The following is a 13409-nucleotide window of genomic DNA, read 5'->3' on the forward strand; positions in this document are numbered from 1 at the left end:
CTGGCTCTCTACCTTCATAACTTTGTCTTTTCTGTGTGTGTGTGTGTGTGTGTGTGTGTGTTTAATGTGAAAAATGAAGTGTTTAGTCCTCACCCTCGAATGCTTTGCCTACTACCTTACATTGCACATCCAATAACTTTTGACTATGAGAAACTTTTCTTTGCTAAGATATTTTAAACATTTTCTTTTTTAAATATTTACAGAGGATTAACATTATTATTAATGTTATTATTGGAGACATGTAAACAATAAAAACAAGTGGGGATCATTTGAGGTGTAAAATTTTATTAAAATATTATTTCAAAATATCACAAACAACAGTGAACAACAATTCTCCTGTGATGATACATAATATTTTGTTTGATCTGGGACTTAAACAAAAGAGAAAACCCTTAATAACATATGATCAATTTACATTATACCTAGAAATTTATATTTCTTGACTGTTTTAAATTCTATTTTTAAAAAAATAGCATCCAAATTTGTGAAAGGTTAAAAATTAAAAGGTTATGTAATATAATTTTATAAATTTAATATACTTACATATACAAATACACATGTATATATAAAATTATATATGTCAAATTATTTTCTTTAATTAAATTCATCACATTTTATTTTTTCTTTTTGCCTTTGTGAAATTAAAATATTTACTTAGAATGGTGTTCAGTACTTTCTCCCCTCATATAATACAAAAACTACAATATGTCTAATATTTAAAATTATATTCAGTATACTCTTTGTAGTTCTTGAATAAATATCTCTTGGTATAGCTGCCAGGATCATGCCAATAATGTCTTCTTTTTTGTTTGTTTGAAGTTTTTATTTAAATTTTATTTAGTTAACATATAGTGTAATATTGGTTTCAGGAGTGGAATTTAGTGATTAATCACTTATATATTACACCTAGTGCTCATCACAAGTGTCCTCATTGATGTACATCACACATTTAACACATCCCCATCCACCTTCCTCCATCCATGTTCAGTTTTTTCTCTATAGTTAAGAGTCTCTTAAATATACTAGATAGAGCTACACTATGACCCAGCAATTGCACTACTGGGTATTTACCCTAAAGATATAAATGTAGTGATCTGAAGGGACAGTGCACCCAAATGTTTATAGCAGCAATGTCCACAATAGCCAAACTATGGGAAGAACCTAGATGTCCACCAACAGATGAAGGGATAAAAAAGATGTGGTGTGTGTGTACACACACACAATGGAATACTACACAGACATAAAAAAAAAAAAACACCATAAAATCTTGCCACTTGCAAAGACCTGAATGGAACTAGAAGGTATTATGTTAAACAAAATAAGTCAGTCAGAGAAAGACAATTATCATATGATCTTTCTGATATGAGGGATTTGAGAAACAAGACAGAGGATAATAGGGAAAGGGAGGATAAATGGAACAAGACAAAACTAGAGAGGGAGACAAACCATAAGAGACTCTTAATCTCAAGAAACAAACTGAGGGTTTTTGAAGAGAGGGGGGTGGGAGGGATGGGGTGGCTGCGTGATAGACATTGTAGAGGCTATGTGCTATGGTTAGTGCTGTGAATTTTGTAAGACTGATGAGTCACAGACCTGTACCCCTGAAACAAATAATACATTATATGTTAATAAAAAATTCATTCAAGAAGTTTAGGGGCACCTGGATGGGCTCAGTCCATTAGACATCTGCCTTTGGCTCAGGTCATGATCACAGGGTCTTGGGATTGAGCACTATGAGACACTCCATGCTCAGTGGGGAGCCTGCTTCTCCCTTTCCTTCTGCTACTTTCCCCTGCTCCTGGTTGCTCTCTCTCTCTCAAATAAACAAATAAAAAAATTTTTTAAAGAGTTTCTTTCTTGATTTACCACCCTTTCTTGTTTCTTGTTTCCTCCTTCCATTATGTTCCTCTGTGTTGTTTCTTAAATTCCACATATGAGTGAAAAGAAATGGTACTTGTCTTTCTCTGACTAACTCTCTGCTTAGGATAATATACTCTACTACCATCCACATTGTTGCAAATGGCTATATATATATATATATATATATATATATATATAATATGTAGCTATGTATTTTGATGGCTAGACAGATAGATAAAACCTCTTCTTTATCCATCCATCAGTCAATAGACATTTGGACTCTATCCATAATTTGGTTATTATTGGTAGTTGGTGATGCTGCTATAAATATCAGGGTGCATATGTCCCTCTGAAGGAGATTTTATGTATATTTTTAGTAAATAACTACAAGTGCAACTGCTGGGTCATAGCATACATCTATTTTTCACATTTTGAGGAACCTCCATACTGTTTTCCAGAGTGACTGCACCAGTTTGCATTCCCGCCAATAGGTGTAGGAGGATTCTCCTTTCTCTACATCCTCGCTAACATCTCTTCTTCCCTGTGTCATTAATTTAACCATTCTGACAGGTGTGAAGTGATATATAATTGTAATTTTGATTTGCATCTCCCTCATGATGTAGAGCATCTCTTCATGTGTCTGTTGGCCACCTATATGTTTTCCATGGACAAATATCTATTCATATCTCCCACCCATTTTTAACTGGGTTATTTATTTTTGGGGTGTTGAGTTTGATAAATTCTTTTAATTTCTTACATGTGCTGGCAAATTTAATATGAATTAGCAAATTAGTAACTGTGATCACAGTAAACTACATACTTAGTGGATATTAGTATGAAATATAGAAATACAGAAAACTCAATAAAGTATTTTTTAAAAATAGGAAATGTTAAAATAATAAAATTTGGGTTGACCTCTTAGGAACTGGCAGGAAAAAAAATGTCTTTAAAAACATCTGGGGGGCGCCTGGGTGGCTCAGTGGGTTAAGCCGCTGCCTTTGGCTCAGGTCATGATCTCAGGGTCCTGGGATCGAGTCCCACATCGGGCTCTCTGCTCAGCAAGAAGCCTGCTTCCCTCTCTCTCTCTCTGCCTGCCTCTCCGTCTACTTGTGATCTCTCTCTGTCAAATAAATAAATAAAATCTTTAAAAAAAAATCTGGGAAATTTTCACAACTCCTGCCCCTAAACTGGCATGATATCATCCTGAATTATTAGTAATTCTCAGGGGGCATTGTCAAATGAACACAAACAAGACAAGAAATATTAAAATTGTCCCCAAGTATAGAAGCCTACAGTCATGTTTGTCTCCATATGGATATAACTGAACTGTCAAGTACCAAATTGAAAGGTGAATTTGTACATTTTTACAGAAAATATTCCAGAAATTTTACTCAGGATATGCATGTAACAATGCCCAGAAGTGAGAAAGACAGTGATCTACTGGTAAACTTGTATTATATCAAGAAACATGCCAATTCTGTAAGTACACTTTGAATACAATTAATAAAAATAAAGAATTGCTCTTTGTTAAGCACTGGAGTAAGTCACTGCTAAATTCACACCCCGTGTGCTAGAGGACTTGAGAAAGAAAATGATAGGGCACCTAGGTGGCTCAGTGGGTTAAGCAACTAACTGCCTTTGGCTCAGATCATGATCCTGGAGTCCCAGGATGGAGTCCTGCATTGGGCTTCCAGCTCCACAAGGAGTCTGTTTCTCCCTCTGACCTTCTTCCCTCTCATGCTTTCTCTCTCACTCTCTCTCAAATAAACTAATAAAATCATTTAAAAAAGAAAATTGTATTCAGGCTTTATCATGTATAAAATTACTATATACAGATTTTTAAGTATAAAACAAAATTGAGAGAACCAGATGAAGACTTGTGAACTTTTAAAAGAAAAATTCTTTTTATGCCTAAAATATACATTGCCTTCAATCTAGGAAGAACTTGTGTGATCACAAATAACCCATCATAAAAGGAAGGTAAAAAAAATGTTAAATGGTTGATATTATGTATGACCTTTTTACTTATTTTTAGGATCTTATTTATTCATTTGAGACAGAGAGATACAGAGAAAGATAGAGAGAGATCATGAGCCAGGGGAGAGGCAGAGGGAGAGGGAGAAACAGACTCCTGGTTGAGCAGGGAGCTGGATGCAGCATTAGATCCCAGGACCCGGAGATCATGACCTGAACAAAAGGCAGACGTTTAACCCTTTGAGCCATCCAGGTGCTCCTATGATTGACCTTCTTACCTGAATCATGGGCAATAAGACTGCCACATTCATGAAACAGAGACACCTGAAAGCTGATGAAATGGGTGATGGATGCTAAAATAAATGTACAAGTGAAGTAGAAGAGAATGACAAAGGGTAGAAATATTTATCTATACTGATTTGACTAAATAAATTTGTACAAGAGGATATTTTAAAAATAATTAAAATGTAAGTAAGATATAATGCATTGGACAACAGAGGAAGGGAACGCCAGGACAGTGGAGAAAGGCATTTGATGTGATGTGGTTAGAGACTTCTGTAGAATCCCTGACATGGAGAAGACAAAGGTGACAGCAAAAGTGAGAATGTCTGTAATGTGACTCTTTCTTATGGATTTTATACTCCAGGCAATGGAGATGGTCACATATATGCACCTGATATGACTATACACATTTTAGTTCCATTTTTAAAAACACTTTTCTCATTGTGATTGAATATCTCTAAAGAGATTATGCTGCCATTTAGGGGTGAATTAAGAGACAGAGTTGAGAATAAGGCTACAGGTGATGTCAGCACTGATGGCTTTATATACAACAATGTGGGGGTTAGGGTCTGGAGAAGAAATACACATAACATCTTTGTGTTTGTTTTCTTTGTTTTCAGAGCCAGCTTACAAACACGATATCTAAATTGGAAGAGAGGAAGGCCAGACTAAGACTTACTGAAACAGGCTTGGGCAGTGTCCACTCTGTGCCTGGGACTCACAGATGATCCTGAGAATCAATATAACACCCAGAGTCAAATCCTCAACAAATGTACTGGTGGCACCATTTCAAACTGTACCCTAAAGTGAGTTGATTACCTACCAAAGAACTCAGATCACCCATGAAATCAGCCTAAGAACAGAATTATACACGTCTGGATCTCTACAGGGGCAGAAGACTCCAGTGGGCAGGTAAACTGGAATGGGAACTTCAGACTGATATTGGAAGATAAACAAAAGGCGGGGGGAGACACCAGAGGCGACCAATTGTAAAGTAATACCCCTAATACAAGAGTACCCTGCATCTGGGAACCAGAATTAACTTGGAGAATGGTTGAAAGCACTCAAAAAGAGCAAAGGATCATGGGGGGGGATTGTGGGAATCTGGGTGGCTAGGGACACAGGCTTAAGTCCCTAGACCCAGGACAGCCTCCCCTGGCACTGAGCCAGAGAGAGTGCAGCAGAGAAACCAGGTCTTGATCCCTGAGCCACCAGTGCACCCGAGAACGCGTGGGGTCCAGTTCCTGTGAGTGGCTGGGACCCTCCCCAGATGGCAGAACACCAAGCCCTGCTAACTGAGCCTGAGACACACGCAAGCCTCATCCTCCTGGGACAGGTGCATGAAGGCCCCGCCCCGCACTCTTAGACCAGCGCCATTCTATCAGAGTCTGAGATGCACATGCACCCAAACCCTCCCCTGAGAGAGGTGCACAAAGGCCCAGCCTGGTGCTCTCGGACCAGAGCCCTGCTACAGAGCCTGAGATGCATGCACTCCACACCCTCCCCTGAGAGAGGTGCACACAATCCAGGCGCTCTTAGACCCAGAAAGACCAAGCACTGCCAGCCCAGGCCAGCGGGAAAATCTCAGTGTGCAATCGCTGCTTGGAACCTCTCTGGCGGTCTGGAGCTGCCCAGGAAGCTGCTGCTGCCATGGTTTTAGGTACAAGCAGAAGATCCAGTGTCCCCAGGGAGCACGACTTGGAACCTGCTCTGCCAGCGGTCAAGGGGGAATTTATATAGGCTCTGCAGCATGCACAGGGGACCAGACTGAGGCTCCTCTCTGAGAGGGAGGTCAAGATGCAGTTTGCTTTCCTCTAAACCTACAAAAACCATCAAAAGTGGTCAAGGCAAGAGAAAAAAAATAGTGAACAAACATAAAAACCTCCAGAGAACAAAAGCCTGAAAAACCGGTTTCCTCAGTGCCCATGCACTTGAGGGGGGCTGGAGGACTTAACTCAGGGAACACCATTTAATTTTTAATTTTTTATCTCCTTTCAGTGTAACAGTATTCATTGTTTTTGCACCACACACAGTGCTCCATGCAATCCTTGCCCTCTCTAATAACCACCACCTGGTTCCCCCAACCTCCCACCCCCAGCACCTTCAAAACCCTCAGATTGTTTTTCAGAGTCCATAGTGTCTCATGGTTCACCTCCCCTTCCAATTTCCCTCAACTCCCTTCTCCTCTCTAACTCCCCTTGTCCTCCAGGCTATTTGTTATGCTCTACAAATAAGTGAAATCGTATGATAATTGACTCTCTCTGCTTAACTTATTTCACTCAGCATCATCTCTTCCAGTCCGATCCATGTTGCTACAAAAGTTGGGTATTCATCCTTTCTGATGGAGGCATAATACTCCATAGTGTATATGGACCACATCTTCCTTATCCATTCGTCCGTTGAAGGGCATCTTGGTTCTTTCCACAGTTTGGCGACTGTGCCCATTGCTGCTATGAACATTGGGGTACAGATGGCCCTTCTTTTCACTACATCTGTATCTTTGGGGTAAATACCCAGTAGTGCAATGGCAGGGTCATAGGGAAGCTCTATTTTTAATTTCTTGAGGAATCTCCACACTGTTTCTCCAAAGTGGCTGCACCAACTTGCATTCCCCCCAACAGTGTAAGAGGGTTCCCCTTTCTCCACATCTTTTCCAACACATGTTGTTTCCTGTCTTCCTAATTTTGGCCATTCTAACTGGTATAAGGTGGTATCTCAATGTGGTTTTAATTTGAAACTTCCTGATGGCTAGTGATGATGAACATTTTTTCATGTGTCTGATAGCCATTTGTATGTCTTCATTGGAGAAGTGTCTGTTCATATCTTCTGCCCATTTTTTTATATGATTGTCTGTTTTGTGTGTGTTGAGTTTGAGGAGTTCTTTATAGATCCTGGATATCAACCTTTTCTCTGTACTGTCATTTGCAAATATCTTCTCCCATTCTGTGGGTTGCCTCTTTGTTTTCTGACGGTTTCCTTTGCTGTGCAGAAGCTTTTGATCTTGATGAAGTCCCAAAAGTTCATTTTTGCTTTTGTTTCCTTTGCCTTTGGAGACATATCTTGAAAGAAGTTGCTGTGGCTGATATCGAAGAGGTTATTGCCTATGTTCTCCTCTAGGATTCTGATAGATTCCTGTCTCATGTTGAGGTCATTTATCCAATTTTGAGTTTATCTTTGTGTACGGTGTAAGAGAATGGTCGAGTTTCATTCTTCTAAATATAGCTGTCCAGTTTTCCCAGCACAATTTATTGAAGATACTGTTTTCCACTGTATATTTTTTCCTGTTTTGTCGAAGATTATTTGACCATAGAGTTGAGGGTCCATATCTGGGCTCGCTACTCTCTTTCACTGGTCTATGTGTCTGCTTTTATGCCAGTACCATGCTGTCTTGGTGATCACACCTTTGGAATAAAGCTTGAAATTAGGTAACGTGATGCCCCCAGTTCTTTACCTCTTTGTTTAGGTTTATTCCCAAGTATCTTACGGTTCTTGGTGCTAGAGTAAATGGAATCGATTCTCTAATTTCCCTTTCTGTATTTTCATTGTTAGTGTATAAGAAAGCCACTGATTTCTGTACATTGACTTTGTATCCTGCCACGTTGATGAATTGCTGTATGAGTTCTAGTAGTTTGGGGGTGGAGTCTTTTGGGTTTTCCATATAAAGAACCATGTCAATTGCAAAGAGAGAGAGTTTGACTTCTTCATTGCCAATTTGGATACCTTTTATTTCTCTTTGTTGTCTGATTGCTGTTGTTAGGACTTCTATTACTATGTTGAACAAGAGTGGTGAGAGTGGCTATCCCTGTCGTATTCCTGATCTCAAGGGGAAGGCTGCAAGCTTTCCCCATTGAGGATGATATTTGCTGTGTGTTTTTCATAGATAGATTTGATGAAGTTCAGGAATGTTCCCTCTATCCCTATACTTTGAAGCGTTTTAATCAGGAACAGATGCTGGATTTTGTCAAATGCTTTTTCTGCATCAATTGAGAGGACCATGTGGTTCTTCTCTCTTCTCTTATTAATTTCTTCTATCACACTGATTGATTTGCAAATGTTGGACCATCCTTGTAGCCCAGGAATGAATCCCACCTGGTCATGGTGGATAATCTTTTTAATGTGCTGTTGGATCCTGTTTGCTAGGATCTTGTTGAGAATCTTAGCATCCATATTCATCAGTGATATTGGTCTGAAATTCTCCTTTTGGTAGGGTCTTTGCCTGGTTTGGGGATCAGGGTAATGCTGGCTTCATAGAAAGAGTCTGGAAGTTTTCCTTCTGCTTCAATTTTTTGAAACAGCTTCAGGAGAATAGGTGTTATTTCTTCTTCAAAAGTTTGGTAGAATTCTCCCAGGAATCCATCAGGTCCTGGGCTCTTGTTTTTTGGGAGGTTTTTGATCACTGCTTCAATCTCGTTACTAGATATTGGTCTATTCATGTTGTCAATTTCTTCCTGGTTCAATTTTGGGAGTTTATAGTTTTCCAGGAATGCATCCATTTCATCTAAGTTGCTTAGCTTATTGGCATATAACTGTTAATAATAACTTCTGATGAATGTTTCTACTTCCTTGGTGTTAGTTGTGATCTCTCCCTTTTCATTCATAATTTAATGAATTTGGGCTTTCTCTCTTTTCTTTTGGATTAGTGTGGCCAATGGTTTATCCATCTTATTGATTCTTTCAAAAACCAGCTTCTAGTTTCATTGATACATTCTACTCTATCTCTGGTTTCTACCTCATTGATCTCTGCTCTAATCTTGATGATTTCCCTTCTTATGTATGGAGTTGGTTTGAATCAACAGATTCTCCAGTTCTTTAAGGTGTAGAGACAGATGGTGTGTTCTGGATTTTTCAGTTTTATTGAGGGAAGCTTGGATGGCTATGTATTTCCCCCTTAGGACTGCTGTTGCTGTATCCCGTAGGTTTTGGACTGAAGTATCTTCATTCTCATTGGTTTCCATGAATTGTTTCAGCTCTTCTTTGATCTCCTGGTTGATCCAAGCATTCTTAAGCAAGGTGGCTTTTAGCTTCCAAGTGTTTGAGTTCCTTCGGAACTTTTCCTTGTGACTGAGCTCCAGTTTCAAAGCATTGTGATCTGAGAATATGCAGGGAATAATCTCAGTCTTTTGATATCGGTTGATTCCTGATTTGTGACCCAGAATGTGGTCTATTCTTGAGAAGGTTCCATGTGCACTTGAGAAGAATGAGTATTCTGTTGTTTGAAGGTGGAATATTCTGTATCTATGTATCTATGTATCTATGTATCTATGAGGTCCATCTGGTCCAATGTGTCATTCAATACTCTTGTTTCTTTTTTTTTAATTATTTTTTTATTTTTTCAGTGTAACAGTATTCATTATTTTTGCACCACACCCAGTGCTCCATGCAATACGTGCCCTCTCCAATACCCATCACCTGGATCCCCCAACCTCCCACCCCCGCCCCTTCAAACCCTCAGATTGTTTTTCAGAGTCCATAGTGTCTCATGGTTCACCTCCCCTTCCAATTTCCCTCAACTCCCTTCTCCTCTCTAACTCCCCTTGTCCTCCAGGCTATTTGTTATGCTCCACAAATAAGTGAAATCGTATGATAATTGACTCTCTCTGCTTAACTTATTTCACTCAGCATAATCTCTTCCAGTCCGATCCATGTTGCTACAAAAGTTGGGTATTCATCCTTTCTGATGGAGGCATAATACTCCATAGTGTATATGGACCAAATCTTCCTTATTCATTTGTCCGTTGAAGGGCATCTTGGTTCTTTCCACAGTTTGGCGACTGTGCCATTGCTGCTATGAACATTGGGGTACAGATGGCCCTTCTTTCCACTACATCTGTATCTTTGGGGTAAATACCCAGTAGTGCAATGGCAGGGTCATAGGGAAGCTCTATTTTTAATTTCTTGAGGAATCTCCACACTGTTCTCCAAAGTGGCTGCACCAACTTGCATTCCCACCAACAGTGTAAGAGGGTTCCTCTTTCTCCACATCCCCTCCAACACATGTTGTTTCCTGTCTTCCTAATTTTGGCCATTCTAACTGGTGTAAGGTGATATCTAAATGTGGTTTTAATTGAATCTCCCTGATGGCTAGTGATGATGAACATTTTTTCATGTGTCTGATAGCCATTTGTAACTTTCTTTTCCTTTCCTTTTCTTTCTTTTCCTTCTTCCCTTTCTATTATTCCTTTCCTTTCCTTTCTTATCCTTTTTCTTCTTTTTCTTTACTTAATGATGATATCACTTAAGATTAACCCTCCTAGAAGGGAGTTGAGGGAAATTGGAAGGGGGGTGAACCATGAGAACCTATGGACTCTGAAAAACAATCTGAGGGTTTTGAAGGGGCTGGGGGTGGGAGGTTGGGGGAACCAGGTGGTGGGTATTGGAGATGGCACGGATCGCATGGAGCACTGGGTGTGGTGCAAAAACAATGAATACTGTTACACTCAAAAGAAAAAAAAATTTTAAAAAAAAAGATTAACCCTCCTAGGGACCCTTATGTAGTTCAGTTGGTTAAATGACTGACTCTTAATTTCAGCTTAGGGCATGATCCCAGGTTAGTAAGATCAAGATTTGCATTGGGCTCTGCACTGAGCATGGAATTTGCTTAAGATTCTCTCTTGGCCTCTCCATCTGCCCCTCCCCCCACTACACATACATACATGCTCTCTCTTTCTAAAAAAAAAAAAGTAACTCTAATAGAAGATATCAAGTGTATAGCACAGTTTGTATCATTAACTATACACGCATTGCTGTACATGAGATATTCAGAACTTATTCACCTTGCATAATGGAGATTTTACAGTCTTTGACCCAAATGTCCCCACATTTCCCCTCTCCATCAGCCTCTGACAACTGCCACTTAACCCTCTGCTTCTAAGAGTGTGACCATTTAGATATCACCCACCACTGTAATTGGGCAGTGTTTGTATTTCTTTATGTGATTTATTTATTTAGTATAATGTATTCCAGTCTCACATATGTTGTTACAATGGAAGTATTACCTTTTCAAGGCTCTTGTATGTATATCTTCTATAGTTTCTTCATCCATTCCTTTGTTGATTAACTCTTAGGGTTGTTTACATCTTAGATATTGTGAATAATGCTATAATAACCATAAGAGTGCATGTATTATCAAGATATGGATTTTACTTCCTTTGGGTATATATCTCTATATACCTGGGATTGTGGTATAATATTTTATTTCTATTTTTAATTATTTCAGGAACTCCCATAATCTTTAATATAGGGGCTCTACCAGTTGACCTCTCCACCAGCAGTGCACAAGTATCCTCTTTTCTCTACATCCTGACCAATACTTATTATCTTTCATCTTTCTTATAATAGCTATGGATCATTTAATTGGCAGGCAGGGTAGGGCATGGGAATTTTGCTACTGTCCATTCTATTAAGCTGGAAGGGAAATGTGAACCTAGTGTTCACCAGCCTCACCATGTAGGGACAGTTTCAGCAACTCCCCTACCATTTGTGGAAAATTAAGTCCTGACACATTTATGATGAGGAAAACAAAGACAAAGAAGAATGTAACCATAAAGGAATCATCTTAAAGCATGTAGCCTACTGATACACACCCAAAACACATTAGATGTCTCATGACTAATGACTAATTATGAGACTAATGGGAACATTTCACTGCAAGGCATTGCAGAACACACACACACGCACACATATACACACACATAGATAACTAATGAGTAAGGGTCTCCTGACTAATCTTTACTAGATAATAAAGGGTAACCTCATCTTAACAATAACCAGACCTCAAAAGTCCTTGTAAGTTCACTTTCAACACACAAGTTCCTTAGAGACTTAGATATCCTTAAACAAACTAAATAACAATATATAATCATTCACTTCTCACAATCACAAGTGCAACTCTTTCTGGCTGTCCCTGTGTTTAATAAAAGTACATTTTTGCACAGAAAATGTTTCAAGAATTCTTTCTTGATCATTTGCTTGACCTTATTAATTCTATTTGTACTCTTAAGTTGTGGGTTTTCTCTGTGCCCGAGGGCAGACAAATCTGTTCAATGTCCCTTAGTAGTATCCCTGTCCACTGTATTTCTCAGCATGGGGGGTGATACTTTTGTTACCAAGTCTCCATCACTCTTTCCATTCAGTATTTGGTCTTCCTTTCAAAGTATAGATGCTGTTGTCTCAACCCTCAATTCTTCAAAAGTATTTATCTCTGTATAACTGCAGATTTGGTGTGGAAACAGGGAGTTTAACTCAGTTTTCCTGCCTCTCTCTACTGGAACAGAACTTAAGGCTTCTTTTCTTCCAAATAGTTTAATTGTGGATCTCAGGGAAACTGGCAGAAGAGGAGGAACCTAAGCTCACCTATTCCCATGGATACAACTAGATAACACTCGTATCAATGAAAATAACCCACAAAATGACCCAAACACTAGCAACAACACAATCTCACAACTACATGTAGAGAAGAGGCCACATCAAAGAAACTTGGGGGAGGGGGCAAAGATACTGTCAGAGACTAAAAAGACCTATAGGACTGTGGGAGTGAAGGGCACAACAGGCACTAAGAGTGGACAGAAACAGATCTACACACTGGGCAGCCCACACAGGCAATACAAAACCTCATGATATTTGGCTTGGAAAACCAAGGTGCCATATTTCAGGTTCTTAAACAGCAGGACTTAAACCTTAACTTTAACAATCATTGGAATCAGTGCTGGGAGAGCAAGTAGGATGACAGGAAGCTAATTCTCTGCCCTTAAGAGACAACACAACAGCCCAAAGAGATACAGTACAAGAGAAGCTCTTTGCAAAGATTTGGGCCATATGGAAGGAATTTAATTTATTGGTCTCGGAGCATATGCTAGAGGGGCTGAGATCCTCAGGAAACTTCTCCAAGGACACACACACACACACACAGTTGGAAGGTGTTATTTCCCTCCCCCAACAAGAGCATTAACAAATGGCCTCATAAAGGAACCAGGATCTTTCTGATCCAACTACCTAACTTTCTAACACTGTTGCAGTGTCTCTACACTCACTTTATGCATCCATCCACTCCAACTCTGTTGACCTTGCTCTTTGCAGCTATAGGTCTCCTCCATAGAGGACCTGCACACGACCATTGATAACATTAGAGATCTTCCCACACACACACTGAGACACACCTCATCAGCCACCTCCAATACCCTTATGGCTGGAGCCCATTTAAATGGCCATGGTCGCCAAACTGTGGAGAGAGTCAAGATGCCCTTCAACAGATGAATGAATAAAGATGTGGTCCATATATACAATGGAATATTACT

The sequence above is a fragment of the Lutra lutra genome, chromosome 5, assembly GCF_902655055.1.
Source record: "Lutra lutra chromosome 5, mLutLut1.2, whole genome shotgun sequence".
Classification (NCBI taxonomy): Eukaryota; Metazoa; Chordata; class Mammalia; order Carnivora; family Mustelidae; genus Lutra; species Lutra lutra.